Source organism: Helianthus annuus, chromosome 11, assembly GCF_002127325.2.
Source record: "Helianthus annuus cultivar XRQ/B chromosome 11, HanXRQr2.0-SUNRISE, whole genome shotgun sequence".
Taxonomy (NCBI): Eukaryota; Viridiplantae; Streptophyta; class Magnoliopsida; order Asterales; family Asteraceae; genus Helianthus; species Helianthus annuus.
The window spans coordinates 154,026,996-154,040,651 of record NC_035443.2 but is presented as its reverse complement, the minus strand read 5'-3'; positions in this window follow the sequence as shown (position 1 = coordinate 154,040,651).

The following is a 13,656-nucleotide window of genomic DNA, read 5'->3' as shown; positions in this document are numbered from 1 at the left end:
TATCATGTTATATGAGTGTTAAAACAGGTTACATGCCATCTACATTACTGATTATGCATAAAATCGCAAATTAGCATTCTGTTGACTTTTTCTAAGCAAGTTTGACTCGACATTTGGACTAGTTAGAGTGGGAATCAGGGGGTGCCCTTTTAAGGGTTTAAAGCCCACATAATTACCAACATATAACTACCTTTGATTCGGCTAATCACTGGACCATTTGTGATTAACCGTTAAGTCAACCGTTAATTACGACGGTTTGACTTTTAAGCTATAACTTAGCAAAAACTTAACTAAGAAAGGTTAAGGGTGCTTACCAAAGTCCTATGCACGACTAGGGATGGCTTGGTTCTGCTTTGGAGCTCCAGAAGTCTTCACAAATGCAGATTGAAGGTGTGAAGAATGAGTTGCAACTTCATGGCTTTATATAGTGATCAAATCACCATAGATTGTTGACATGTAAGTCTACAACTGACCACAACTCATCCACAAGTGTCCCTAAGGGCCCAAAAGCATGTAGGGGGGGCCCATGCTGCATCATTAATGGATCTAAGTCGGTTTGAGTGAAAAAGGCAGGCATGGAGCAAAGAATTCGTATCAGATAGGCCTAGGCGTGACGCGAAGGACCCCCCCCCCCCCCTTGGGCCTCGCGTCGCGCGACCCCTCTTCTAACAAAATCCAAATTTTTGATTTTTATGTTTTGATCCTTGGCCCTTCAAACTCTGAATAGACATCATTTTCTTGCACTTTGAGCCCTCCAAATTGATGTTTAGGGGCTTCAAGACATATACCCATTTTGTTAAGTCCCCGGTTAACTTTATTGTTACCCGAAAAGTCCTAACTTTCAACGTTGACGCTTTAATCCCTCGCATACGAATTTGATCACAACTTGCTCATACGATAACGAAACTTTATGAAATTTTTGTCAAGTATTCTAGTGAGCATAATTAACCGTTACAAAGCTTCGGGTTTGTCAAAAGGTCACTCAGAGGTATAACTTAAACAGGTTGACATATTTGACCCATGTAGTTTGTAATTCCTCACTTTCTTCCACATTTCGTTCCGTATGATCCATGATGCATTCGTTTGAAGGTACGAGCATCATTTAGGGTTACTATACAATATATTTATCCCTCGTTGACATTTTGAACCCTCGGATTCACATACTTTCTATGTTTGCCAGTCAATGCTATTCGTGCACGCTACAAGTGTGGAGATACTACCCACCTCCGTAACCAGTGTCCTTAGCTGAACCAGGACCAGCAGCCAGCTGCTTGTGGACGAGCGTTCAACCTTAATGCTAACCAGGCTCGAAATGAAAATGACGTTGTCAATGGTATGTTCCTTGTTAATAACCTTTGTGCTTCGATTCTATTTGATATTGGTGCCGATAAAAGCTTTGTGTCCGTGGAATTTGAGTCTTTGATAAACTGTACACGCTCCAAGTTGCCTGAGTCGTTTTCTGTTGAGGTCGCCAATGGTAAGTCGATTCTTGTTAATTCTATCATTCGTGATTGTTCCTTGATTCTTAACGATCATGTTTTCTCTATTGATCTCATACCCATACGTTTGGGCAGTTTTGATGTTGTTATCGGTATGGACTGGTTGCGTAAGAACCATGCCGAGATTGTGTGTCACGAGAAACTTGTTCGTCTTCCTCTTCTGTCTATTGATACTTTGATCGTCTATGGAGACCGACCTTTAAAAGGGCTGAGGTTGATGTCATGCACACAAGTGAGTAGAAGCTTACGTAAACAGAACCCTGCCTTCTTGGCCCACGTGGTGGAACAAAAAGGCAAGGGGAAGAGCATAAGCGACGTTCTAGTGGTGTGTGATTTCACTGATGTCTTTCCTGATGATCTTCCTGGTCTTCCTCCGCCTAGGTCTGTTGATTTTCGTATTGACCTCGTACCTGGTGCGACTCCTGTCGCCAGGGCTCCTTACCGTCTTGCACCTTCTGAGATGCAAGAGTTATCTAGTCAACTGCAGGAATTACTCGATAAGGGTTTTATTTGTCCAAGTACCTCCCCGTGGGGTGCTCCCGTTTTATTCTTCAAGAAGAAGGATGGTTCCTTCCGTATGTGTATCGACTACCATGAACTTAATAAGCTTACCGTGACGAATCGTTATCCGCTCCCTCGTATTGATGACCTATTCGACCAACTACAAGGCGCGTCCTACTTCTCCAAGATCGATCTTCGATCTGGATATCATCAGTTGCGTGTCCTCGAAGATGATATTCCGAAAACCGCTTTTCGTACTCGTTATGGACACTACGAGTTCGTAGTCATGCCTTTTGGACTAACCAACGCACCCGCCGTGTTCATGGACCTTATAAATCGTGTGTGTAAACCCTATTTGGATCGTTTTGTGATAGTCTTTATCGATGATATTCTTATTTATTCTAAGTCTAAGGCTGATCATGCCCGCCATTTACGTCTTATGCTTGAACTTTTACGCGGTGAACGTCTGTAAGCTAAATTTCCTAAGTGTGAATTTTGGATTGATGAAGTGCAATTTCTTGGCCATATTGTTAGTAGTCGGGGTATTCATGTTGACCCTTCTAAGATTGAGGCAGTGAAGAATTGGTGTACGCCTAAATCCGTGTCCGAGATTCGTTCCTTTCTAGGTCTGGCAGGTTATTACCGTCGGTTCATCGCGGATTTTTCTAAAATCGTTGTTCCTCTTACTACGCTAACCCAAAAGGAGAACCCTTTTGTTTGGGGTCCCGAACAAGAGGAATCCTTTCAAACTCTTAAGAACCTTCTGTGTAATGCTCCTGTGTTAACTCTACCTGATGGCAATGGCGATTTTGTGGTATATTGTGATGCCTGGAACCGTGGACTGGGCCGTGTGCTCATGCAGCGAGACAAGGTTATCGCTTATGCCTCTCGTCAGCTCAAGGTACATGAGAAAAACTATACTACTCATGATCTGGAGCTTGGTGTGGTTATTTTTGCGTTAAAGATCTGGCAACACTACCTTTATGGTACTAAGTGTGTGGTCTTCACCGAACATAGGAGCCTTCAACATATCTTCGACCAAAAAGAGCTGAACATGCGACAGAGACATTGGGTGGAATTGCTTAACGACTATGACTGCAAAATTCGCTATCATCCCGGTAAGCCGAATGTAGTAGCCGACGCCCTTAGTCGTAAAACCCATTTCAAGGCTATTCGTATCTCTAGTGATCTGCATGCTTGTATTCATGAAGCTCAGTATTCGTCAGCTAATGAAAGGAGCCTAACTGTTGAAGTTCATGGTGCTAATGTGAATCAACTTGAAACTAAATCTGATGGTCTTCAGTATTATCTAAATCGCATCTGGGTGCCAGATCGCGATAATCTCCATGAGCTCATTATGACTGAAGCTCACAAATTTCGTTACTCTATCCATCCGGGTGCCGATAAGATGTACCAGGATCTGCGTACAACTTATTGGTGGCCTGGCATGAAGAGGGACATTGCTATATATGTGTCAATGTGCCTTACCTGCTCGAAGGTAAAGGCTGAACACCAGCGTCCTTCTGGACTCTTGGAATAACCTAAAATCCCTGTCTGGAAATGGGATAGCATTGCTATATTAATTATGTCGTTTGTTATTGATGTGAATCTTATTTGAGGGAACGACGATTGTTCCTTGAGTCAGACTCCTCTAAAGACTAGACACATGAATGTGTCGCGATCACTACTGATCTTTCTCTGGAAGTTTCATCTTGTGAGCAATGATTCCGATCCCTACACCGGGGATTCAACCTTTTCGTTTTCCAAAATCACACCATGCCTTCTCTAGGCAAGGCTCTTATTAAAGCCATACTTCTCGTTTCAAATTCCTACGATTTCCGCCGCTCATCGACGCAATCTTTCTGTATTCTGCGGGCTGCCTTGATATGCTCACATATCTAAACGGTTTGCCTCTAGTTCTTCCTGAACCAACTCGGGCCAGTAGATTGGTTATTCCCGGTCTCTGATCAAGACGACAGGGATCAATTTATTATGTTCCATCTAAAGCTTCACACGGAGCGGTTTAATTGGCGGTGTGATAAATACTGTTGTAGAAAACTCTACTAAGGGCAAGTGAGTGTTCCAACTTTTCATCCAAGTTTATCACACAATTACGTATCATGTCTATACAGTTTGCATCGTTCAGTAGCTTAGTCCCTCTATGTTAATACTTAAGTTCTTATAATCAACAGTGTGCTGCATCCCTTGCGATCAGTAAAGATTGTGCAGCGTTTTCTTTCAGGTGATGACGTCAAATCTGCGGCGCGCAATTACTGCATCTAGCTCAAGGTTTCTTCTTATGATTCCTTAATCAATGTGCTGCGTATGCAATGTTGTGGTCTCGTTGCATTGACGTACAATCGAGACTTTGTCGAAAAGCGTCACATAATTGCAACTCTAGCTCCTTAGCTCTTGGTTGCAGGGTTGGCATGATTTTCGTTCTTATCTACCATGTATCTTAAAGTTCTCACTTCGCGAATTCGAAATCCGCTTTTCGTCATCATAGCACATAACTGTTCTTTTCTCTAAGAGTTGCAAGGTAAATTTGCAGCTGTTGCTCATGACCTTCCTTGGTCGTTGGCCATATAAGAATGTAGTCAATAAGTATAATCATGATTTATTCCAGGTATGGCTTACACGTTCGTTTCATGAGGTCCATGAATATTGCTATGCATGTGTTAAGCCGAATGGTACGACAAGGAACTCGTGATGCTCGAAGCGAGTCCTAAAGGTCGTTTTAGGGATATTTCCTTCTTGTATTCACCGTTGAGGACGTCATGTCCTCAAGTCGATCTTTGAGTGGTAACTAGAACCTTATGATTGGTCTGTTCATGTCATAAATCCTTGGCAGAGGATACCAATCCTTGATATCCAGTTCTTTGGAATTTATACAAAAATGGAAACTGTGAATCTTTCCCTTTGTGTCCTTAACTAAGGGCGTCGTGTCCTTAATTTCCTCTATCTAGCAGCTCTTGCAGTTATATCGGAGGCTCATGCTTCGTGGACGAAGCTAGTCGGTAAGGCGTCATTCGGCACTGGTGCCGCCCTTGGCATGAGATCTATCTCAGACTCCTCTTGACGCTGTGGATGGGCGTCCATGGCAAGTCTTTAGAAAAGGCTTCTCGTACTTCTTCCATAACGGGGATGTCCTCAGGCTCTATACTTGGACATCTAATCCATGCTGACTATCATATTATGACTTCTCAAGTCAACGGTAACAGAAGGTTCCGCCCTTCTGAGTCCCTAAATACAATCCTTAATTGCTTCGTCTGCCTAAACTAGCCTTCTATATGCCCATTAAAGAATACGGGACGTCTATTTTACTCGAAACTAGACCAAGCAGTTTCTTAAGTTCTAAGCATACAAAGTTAAAGTTGATACCAGTGTTAATCAGAAATAGATGCATAAGATTGGTTAATAGGGAACGTACCCGTAACCGCGTCTGGATCCTGGCGTGTTTCACGAGTTTCAATCGTGAAAACCCTTCCTTGCTTGTTTCTTCCTAGGACAATCTTTCTTAAAGTGCCCTGCTCACCACATTTGTAGCAACCTGGTACTCTCTTATTTCTTCCATCTGGGTCTTTCGCCCAACAGGCATCCTTGCTGTGCCCTTCTTTTCCACACTTTCCGCACTTAGGCCTCAGACATCGACCTTTATGGTGAGAATTGCATTCCCCGCACCTCGGCTTAGTCCCCGAGTAACCTTACCTCCGGCCTTATTAGTGGCTCCAACAGTTTTCCTGCCATGCGGCGGTTTCACTTTCTTTCTTTTGTTTGCTTTAGAGCATCCATAGCTGACTTGGGTGCTCATCTTTAGGTTTGAGGACTTCCTCTTCCTGTTGCCTGATGACTCCACCTGAGTCTCTTTCTTGTTATCCTCAGATTCCGAAAATTTCCCCATGCGTAGAGCTTCTTCAGTAAGAGTGACACTTAAATCGATAGCTTCTTCGATGGTCGAGGGCTTTGAGGAAGTAACCAGGCTCCTGATCTGAGGTGCAAGTCCCCAAATGAATCGCTCAATCCTTTTGAATTCCAGTTTGACTAAGTAGGGGGATGACTCTAGACAAGTCGTGGAATCGCTGGACATATTCAGGAATCTTCGGTCCGTCCATTTTCAAATTCCAGAACTCCACCTCAAGCTTCTGGATTTCAGCCCTAGAACAGTATTTCTTTTCCATCATTTCCTTGAGCTCGTCCCAGCTCAGTGCATAAGCAGCATCTGCACCAAGGGTTTGAACCTGAAGGTTCCACCAGGAGAGTGCGCCATCCAAAAACAACCCTGAGATAAAGGTAACTGATGCGTGTCAGTGTGTATATATTTTAGATGTATATTTTAAGCCCTTTTTACACTTTTAGCCAAGTTTTAAATTTATAAAACACGATATTCACTAACACTAAACACACATATGGGCAAGTGCACCCATCGTGGACGTAGTATAGTGTTGGTAAGATACCGAGGTCGTCCAAGGAAACAAGAGCTTTTAGTACCGGTTTATCCTCAACGTCTAATCAAATAAAAAATGTTAGAAAGGAAAAATAAAAACTAACTAAATGCTGAAAAATAAAAATAAAAATAAAAACAGATAGACAAGATGAATCACTTGGATCCGACTCGTATATTAGTATAACCTTTGATTATTTTCGCACTTTTGCATTTGTTTAAGAGATTATCTTAGTTATTGTAGTAGGCCCCTCTTTTGAAGGCGACGTTATCCTCAACCCAGTAGTTTGAGTCAGCAAGGATACAATCCTAAAGGGTCGGATTATTGAAAGATAATGAATTAAGTTATTAATGCAAATTATGGTAGGCCCCTCTTTTGGAGGTGACGTTACCCTCGACTAAGTAGTCTTAGTCAGCAGGGATACAGTCCTAAATAGCCGGGTTATAGTATTAATAGTAGTTAACTTATGGGGGGGGGGGTCAAAGAGTTTGGATCCCCGCCATCCAATACCTATGGGCATTGAAGGAGATCCTACTAAATTTGACCCAGGTCCCTTGCAGGACCTCTAAACGCTGAACAAGGGCAAGACCCTTACCAAACCGTTCCCTTAACCCCCGACCAGGTAGCCAACATACCTCCATATAGACCGTGGAGATATGAATGGTGAAAATCTTCTATTTTATATAGACAGTAAAATAATGCCAAGACACCACGGACAAACGATAAGGAAGAATCACCTTCAACATAAGCAACTAGTTATTAAAGTCATTAATACAAAACCAAATAAAAAGTGCAAATTAAAAATAAAAAGTATTATACTAAACACTTGTCTTCACCAAGTGATGTAAGAGACCTTGATTGTCAAGAACTCTTACGATCAATCTTGGATCCCGAGACGACTCACACACTCTATGATGGACAATGGATGATGGTGGTGGATGATGGTGTTATGGTGGTGGTGGGTGGTGGATGAAGTGTGAGAGAGGTGGTGTGCCAAGGGATGAGTTGCAATGAAACCAAGCACTCCTATTTATAGGCTGAACAGAAGGCTGGGCACGGCCCCGTGTCCGCTGGGCATGGCCCTGTGCCTGTCTGACAGTCTCTCTCTTCATTAATTGTAATTCGTAATTACAATTAATGCGCCTGCAGTACTTTCACCACGCCCCCGTGTTCACCGGGCACGGCCCCGTGGTGGGAAATAGAAGCTTCTACTGGTTTGTCTTTTCTGCTGCTTCTTGGGCACGGCCCCGTGCTGGCTGAGCACGGGGCGTGTTCAGTCTTCTGCCTTCTCTATTTTGCTTGGGAGGATGCTGTCGAGGGGTCGGGCAATCCACTTATGTTCCTTTTCTTGTATTTATGTTAGATTTAGCTGTCTTTTTGCTTCTTTTGTTGATTTGAGCTCATTTAATCATGAAAATACAAAAGGAAGATAAAAACACTCTTTTTCCAACATTAGTACTTAAAAAGGGTTAGTTTTATGCCTCATTTGATGTAATTTATATGTTGCATTTTACACACATCAAATACCCCCACACTTGAATTTTTGCTTGTCCTCAAGCAAAACTCTTTAATATGTGGCTTACACTCCCAAATGGAATGGGTAGAAGAGAAGGTTTTGGCTTGTCATAGAGTGTCAGGAATCCAAGATCTTTATTGGGTTTTATTTTTATTTATTTACAATCCTATTCGTTATGATTTATTTAGAACGTTTCATAAAAGAAATTACTTATTTGGGCATATCATGCCTTTTTAAAAATCCATTTATATACAAGTTCACATACCTCACGGGAGTAATCACTCACACTCGGCCGAAGGTGTATTGAATCACTCGAGAGCGACATGGAACTTATTCCTACCATAGGCTTGCCAAGCAATCAATCCTCCTCCTTTTTAACTTTTTACCTTTGTAAATATCAAGAGGACTTTTTGGGTAAAGGCTTGGGCTAAAGGTGGGTAGTTGGGTTAGTGGTTAGTAAAAGGGCGAAAAGCGTAAAAAGCGTCGGTTTTCGTAAAACATTTTGTTTTAGTGACTTTTTATTCTTAATGAAGTGTTTCTTCAAACAAGCTTTTGTTTTAAGAGCTTTGTTTGTTTATTTCTAACTTCATTCATTTTTTTTTGAAGTCACACGAAAACCGAGCTTGTTACTAAAATAAAGGGTTAAAATACAAAAGGGTTTTTGGTGGGTAAAAGGGGTTTTAGGTAAAGAAATGAAAGGTTTAGGCTCAAAGGGGTTAACTAGGGGGAGTTTTTGGGTAGGTGAAAAGAGAAATAAAAAAATGGTTTTGAAAGAAAAAGGGTTAGTCCTAATGCCTCCATCATTTACTTACTTGGGTTTAAGTTGGTAAGGACCGGGAATGAATCGTCGTGGCAAGTTCTAGAGTCGTAAGAACCAAGCGGCTATTCACACAAGAAACGAAAAATGAGCATTTAGCGTAAAGATGTATATTCGTATGCTCAATAAAGGCTCAAAACTCACTTTTTGTGGGAATAGGTTTTTCTATGTGATCAAGTATATATAATCGAATTTTAACTAAGCTTGTCATGCCGTTTCATAATTTTCTTATGTTGGTTCTTTTTATCACGACGCTATCGGTTGTAAATTTGTAAAAATATAACCTTGTTAGTCTTAGAATTCCCAACTTAAACTTTAGATAAGTAAAAAAAATGAATTTTTTTTTTTGAAAAAAAATTTGGGGTGATTAGCGGTTCCAATAGAGTTTTGTGTAAGGCTTGTTATTAGGACTTGCAAAATTTCAAGGTTTTAGCATCCCCACCCCACCCCCCACACTTAAATTACACATTGTCCTAATGTGTCCCAAAAATAAATTTTTAGGTTGATTGAATGTGTAACATGGTGTTAAAAGCAAAAATTTATGTTACTGGTAGTCTGGACACGGCCCCATGGGGACCGGGTATGGCCCCGTGTTCAGGTGCCAGTAACGATAATTAAAGAAAAGAAACAGAAGCCTGGACACGGGGGCGTGTCTGGTGAACACGGCCCGTGTCCAGTTACCTGAACTGGGCATTTTTCTGCAGGGTGTTCAGCACAGGGCCGTGTTGGTTGGGCACGGCCCGTGCTGAACCTATTGTAACGGAGAAATTGTTGACATGTGGCCTTGTTCTTGTGCATGGGGCCATGTTTCTCATTTCCCTTATCATCCTTTACCACCATGAGTGTGTTTTATTCATTATGAACCATTCAAACCTTAAAACCATCATTCCATTAAAACCATAGAGAGATTTTACATAGTCCTAAAATTATATTAAGCTAGATAAGAAAACACAAGAAGCATTAAACCATGGAGTTCTAGCCTATACTTTATTTTAATTAGCAAAATTTCCAAGAAGCTAGTAGTCTTGGTTAGATATGGCCTTATAGAACTCCTTCTTCCGGGTGTGGCTTTCCTCATATGTCGGCGAGCCACTCCTCCACCTCCCTTGGAAGGAGAAAAGAGGGCTCATCAGCGTTAATTTGAGGAGTTGTGATTTCCACCGGGATCTCTTGTTGGTGCTCCATGGGAGGTTCCGCCAGAAAGTCGTCCCACCCGGTAGGGTTGTTAACTCCGAGTGCCAGGTTCCAATCCTGTTGAGGGAGGACCGGTTCCATCGGGGGTGTTACAAGAATATTTAACCTCTGGTGCAAAAGGTTAATCTCTTGAAAGCTACTTTCGAGTCCCACCGTAAGATCGTTAATACGGTCGATTAAGACCTCCTCTACTGACGTCATTTCGTCGAGAGCCTTCCTTAATGCTATTACATAATGCACAAGTGTAGCTTCAATGGAGGGCCTCCTTCCTCTTCAGTTGTCTGATGAATGCACGGAAGATGTTTCGCTATTTTCACTCGACATTCTACGAAAAACAAACTAAAGATAGTTTATTTGCTGAAACAGTAGACCGGACACGGCCCCGTGCTCATTGAGCACGGCCCCGTGTTCATCTTTCTGCAGAGTTTTGAAGCAAGGAAACTTGAGGTTTTAAGTTACTTTATGAAGTTGTGGGGTCTTTTTAAACATTAGTAACTTAAAACAATGTTATACAACATATTTTTACTAAGATTCCTTTAAACAAAACTCATCAATCCCTACCACAAAGCTTGAAAATTCAAACTTTAATGGAGGTTCTTGGAGAAAGATGAAGAAGAAGGAAATGGTTAAAAGAGGAAAGGACAAGATGGGTTGTTGGAACCTTCTTTTAGAACTTACCTAGGATAGTTGAGAGGAGATTCCTCCAAATCTCTGTCCCAAGTTGGTCCAAATGTGCAGAATTCTTGGTTGCATTTATAGAAAACGACAGCATCCTGGACACGGCCCCATGTTCAGTGGGCACGGCCCCGTGTGCAGATGGAATTCTGACACAGTTTGTCAGTATTCTGACGTAAGGATCAGAAGGGAATCTTTTGGTGGGCACGGGGGCATGTTGGCTGGACACGGCCCCGTGTCGAGAGACTGTTTTATGAAGTTTGTCTAATTTTTAAGGAACTTAATAGTATCGGGTGGCTCCTGACTGGTTGGAACAACCCCAAAGTGCCTAAGATACCTTAATTGTCCCAGACTAAGGCGAGAACGCAAGAGGTTATCGGTGAGGGTAATTCCTATTTTCATTCTAGGTGGACAAGTCCAACCCTTTCCCGGGCTCTCGTTAAAGAAGGTATATGCCGAATCGCTCAGGTCTATGTATGCACCGAACGAAGTCGATGGAGAGTCCTTCACGGCACAATCGGCACAGGGACGACTATCGTCCAAGTCTTCGCTAGGTATGAAGGTATTTTCGGGAGCAACGAGGTTGTTGGAATGCGATCCCAACATTTCTTCATGGTCATCGTCTTGGGGTGGATCAATGAAATCCTTCCTAAGCTCTTTTGACCAATTTAAAATTAGATCTTCTAGTTGAAATAACTCGTCAAGGAGCATTTCTCCTAGAATATCTGGCTGGGCGCATTCGAGGGAGAGATAGTGATTATTTTTACTTTCGCCCCTCTTAAGGTTATAAGGAGTCGGTGGGTCTATGTAGTAGGGCCTATAATTTAGAAAGTAACATTCTAATTCTTTATGTTCGCCTCCACATAATTGACACCACGTACCATAAGAGTGCCGAAAGTAAAAAGAATTACCATCACTCATGTTTGTGTCAGAAATTACCAACCGCCGGGATCTAACGGTTCTGTTTTCAGTAAGTGAATCTTGGGCACGGGGGCGTGTTGAGTGAGCACGGCCCCGTGTTCAGCTTACTGTCTGACTTAAAACAGGATTGCCAGTTCCAATGATTGAGCACGGGGGCGTGTTCAGCAGGCACGACCCGTGCTGAGCTCTGCAGAAGCTGAAAAACTAAGAAAATCTAAAAAAAATTAAAAAGAAAAATAAAAATATGATTAGGCCGTTGATTCCTAACTTTCTTAAAATCCTTGTGTCCCCGGCAACGGCGCCAAAAACTTGATGCGTACAAGTGTGTATATATTTTAGATGTATATTTTAAGCCCTTTTTACACTTTTAGCCAAGTTTTAAATTTATAAAACACGATATTCACTAACACTAAACACACATATGGGCAAGTGCACCCATCGTGGACGTAGTATAGTGTTGGTAAGATACTGAGGTCGTCCAAGGACACAAGAGCTTTTAGTACCGGTTTATCCTCAACATCTAATCAAATAAAAAATGTTAGAAAGGAAAAATAAAAACTAACTAAATGCTGAAAAATAAAAATCAAAATAAAAACAGATAGACAAGATGAATCACTTGGATCCGACTCGTGTATTAGTATAACCTTTGATTATTTTCGCACTTTTGCACTTGTTTAAGAGATTATCTTAGTTATTGTAGTAGGCCCCTCTTTTGAAGGCGACGTTATCCTCAACCCAGTAGTTTGAGTCAGCAAGGATACAATCCTAAAGGGTCGGATTATTGAAAGATAATGAGTTAAGTTATTAATGCAAATTATGGTAGGCCCCTCTTTTGGAGGTGACGTTACCCTCGACTAAGTAGTCTGAGTCAGCAGGGATACAGTCCTAAATAGCCGGGTTATAGTATTAATAGTAGTTAACTTATGAGGGGGAGGGGGGTCAAAGAGTTTGGATCCCCGCCATCCAATACCTATGGGCATTGAAGGAGATCCTACTAAATTTGACCCAGGTCCCTTGCAGGACCTCTAAACGCTGAACAAGGGCAAGACCCTTACCAAACCGTTCCCTTAACCCCCGACCAGGTAGCCAACATACCTCCATATAGACCGTGGAGATATGAATTGTGAAAATCTTCTATTTTATATAGACAGTAAGATAATGCCAAGACACCACGGACAAACGATAAGGAAGAATCACCTTCAACATAAGCAACTAGTTATTAAAGTCATTAATACAAAACCAAATAAAAAGTGCAAATTAAAAATAAAAAGTATTATACTAAACACTTGTCTTCACCAAGTGATGTAAGAGACCTTGATTGTCAAGAACTCTTACGATCAATCTTGGATCCCGAGACGACTCACACACTCTATGATGGACAATGGATGATGGTGGTGGATGATGGTGTTATGGTGGTGGTGGGTGGTGGATGAAGTGCGAGAGAGGTGGTGTGCCAAGGGATGAGTTGCAATGAAACCAAGCACTCCTATTTATAGGCTGAACAGAAGGCTGGGCACGGCCCCGTGTCCGCTGGGCACGGCCTCGTGGCTGTCTGACAGTCTCTCTCTTCATTAATTGTAATTCGCAATTACAATTAATGCGCCGACAGTACTTTCGCCACGCCCCCGTGTTCACCGGGCACGGCCCCGTGGTGGGCAATAGAAGCTTCTACTGGTTTGTCTTTTCTGCTGCTTCTTGGGCACGGCCCCGTGCTGGCTGAGCACGGGGCGTGTTCAGTCTTCTGCCTTCTCTATTTTGCTTGGGAGGATGCTGTCGAGGGGTCGGGCAATCCACTTATGTTCCTTTTCTTGTATTTATGTTAGATTTAGCTGTCTTTTTGCTTCTTTTGTTAATTTGAGCTCATTTAATCCTGAAAATACAAAAGGAAGACTAAAACACTCTTTTTCCAACATTAGTACTTAAAAAGGGTTAGTTTTATGCCTCATTTGATGTAATTTATATGTTGCATTTTACACACATCAGTAACTCTCTGCTGGGGTGAACAGTTACTCATTCTTAGAACGAAGTCAGTCTTTTCTGCCCAACGAACAAATGCAACGGCACCTCCAGTGCCATCAAAATTTAGTGGCT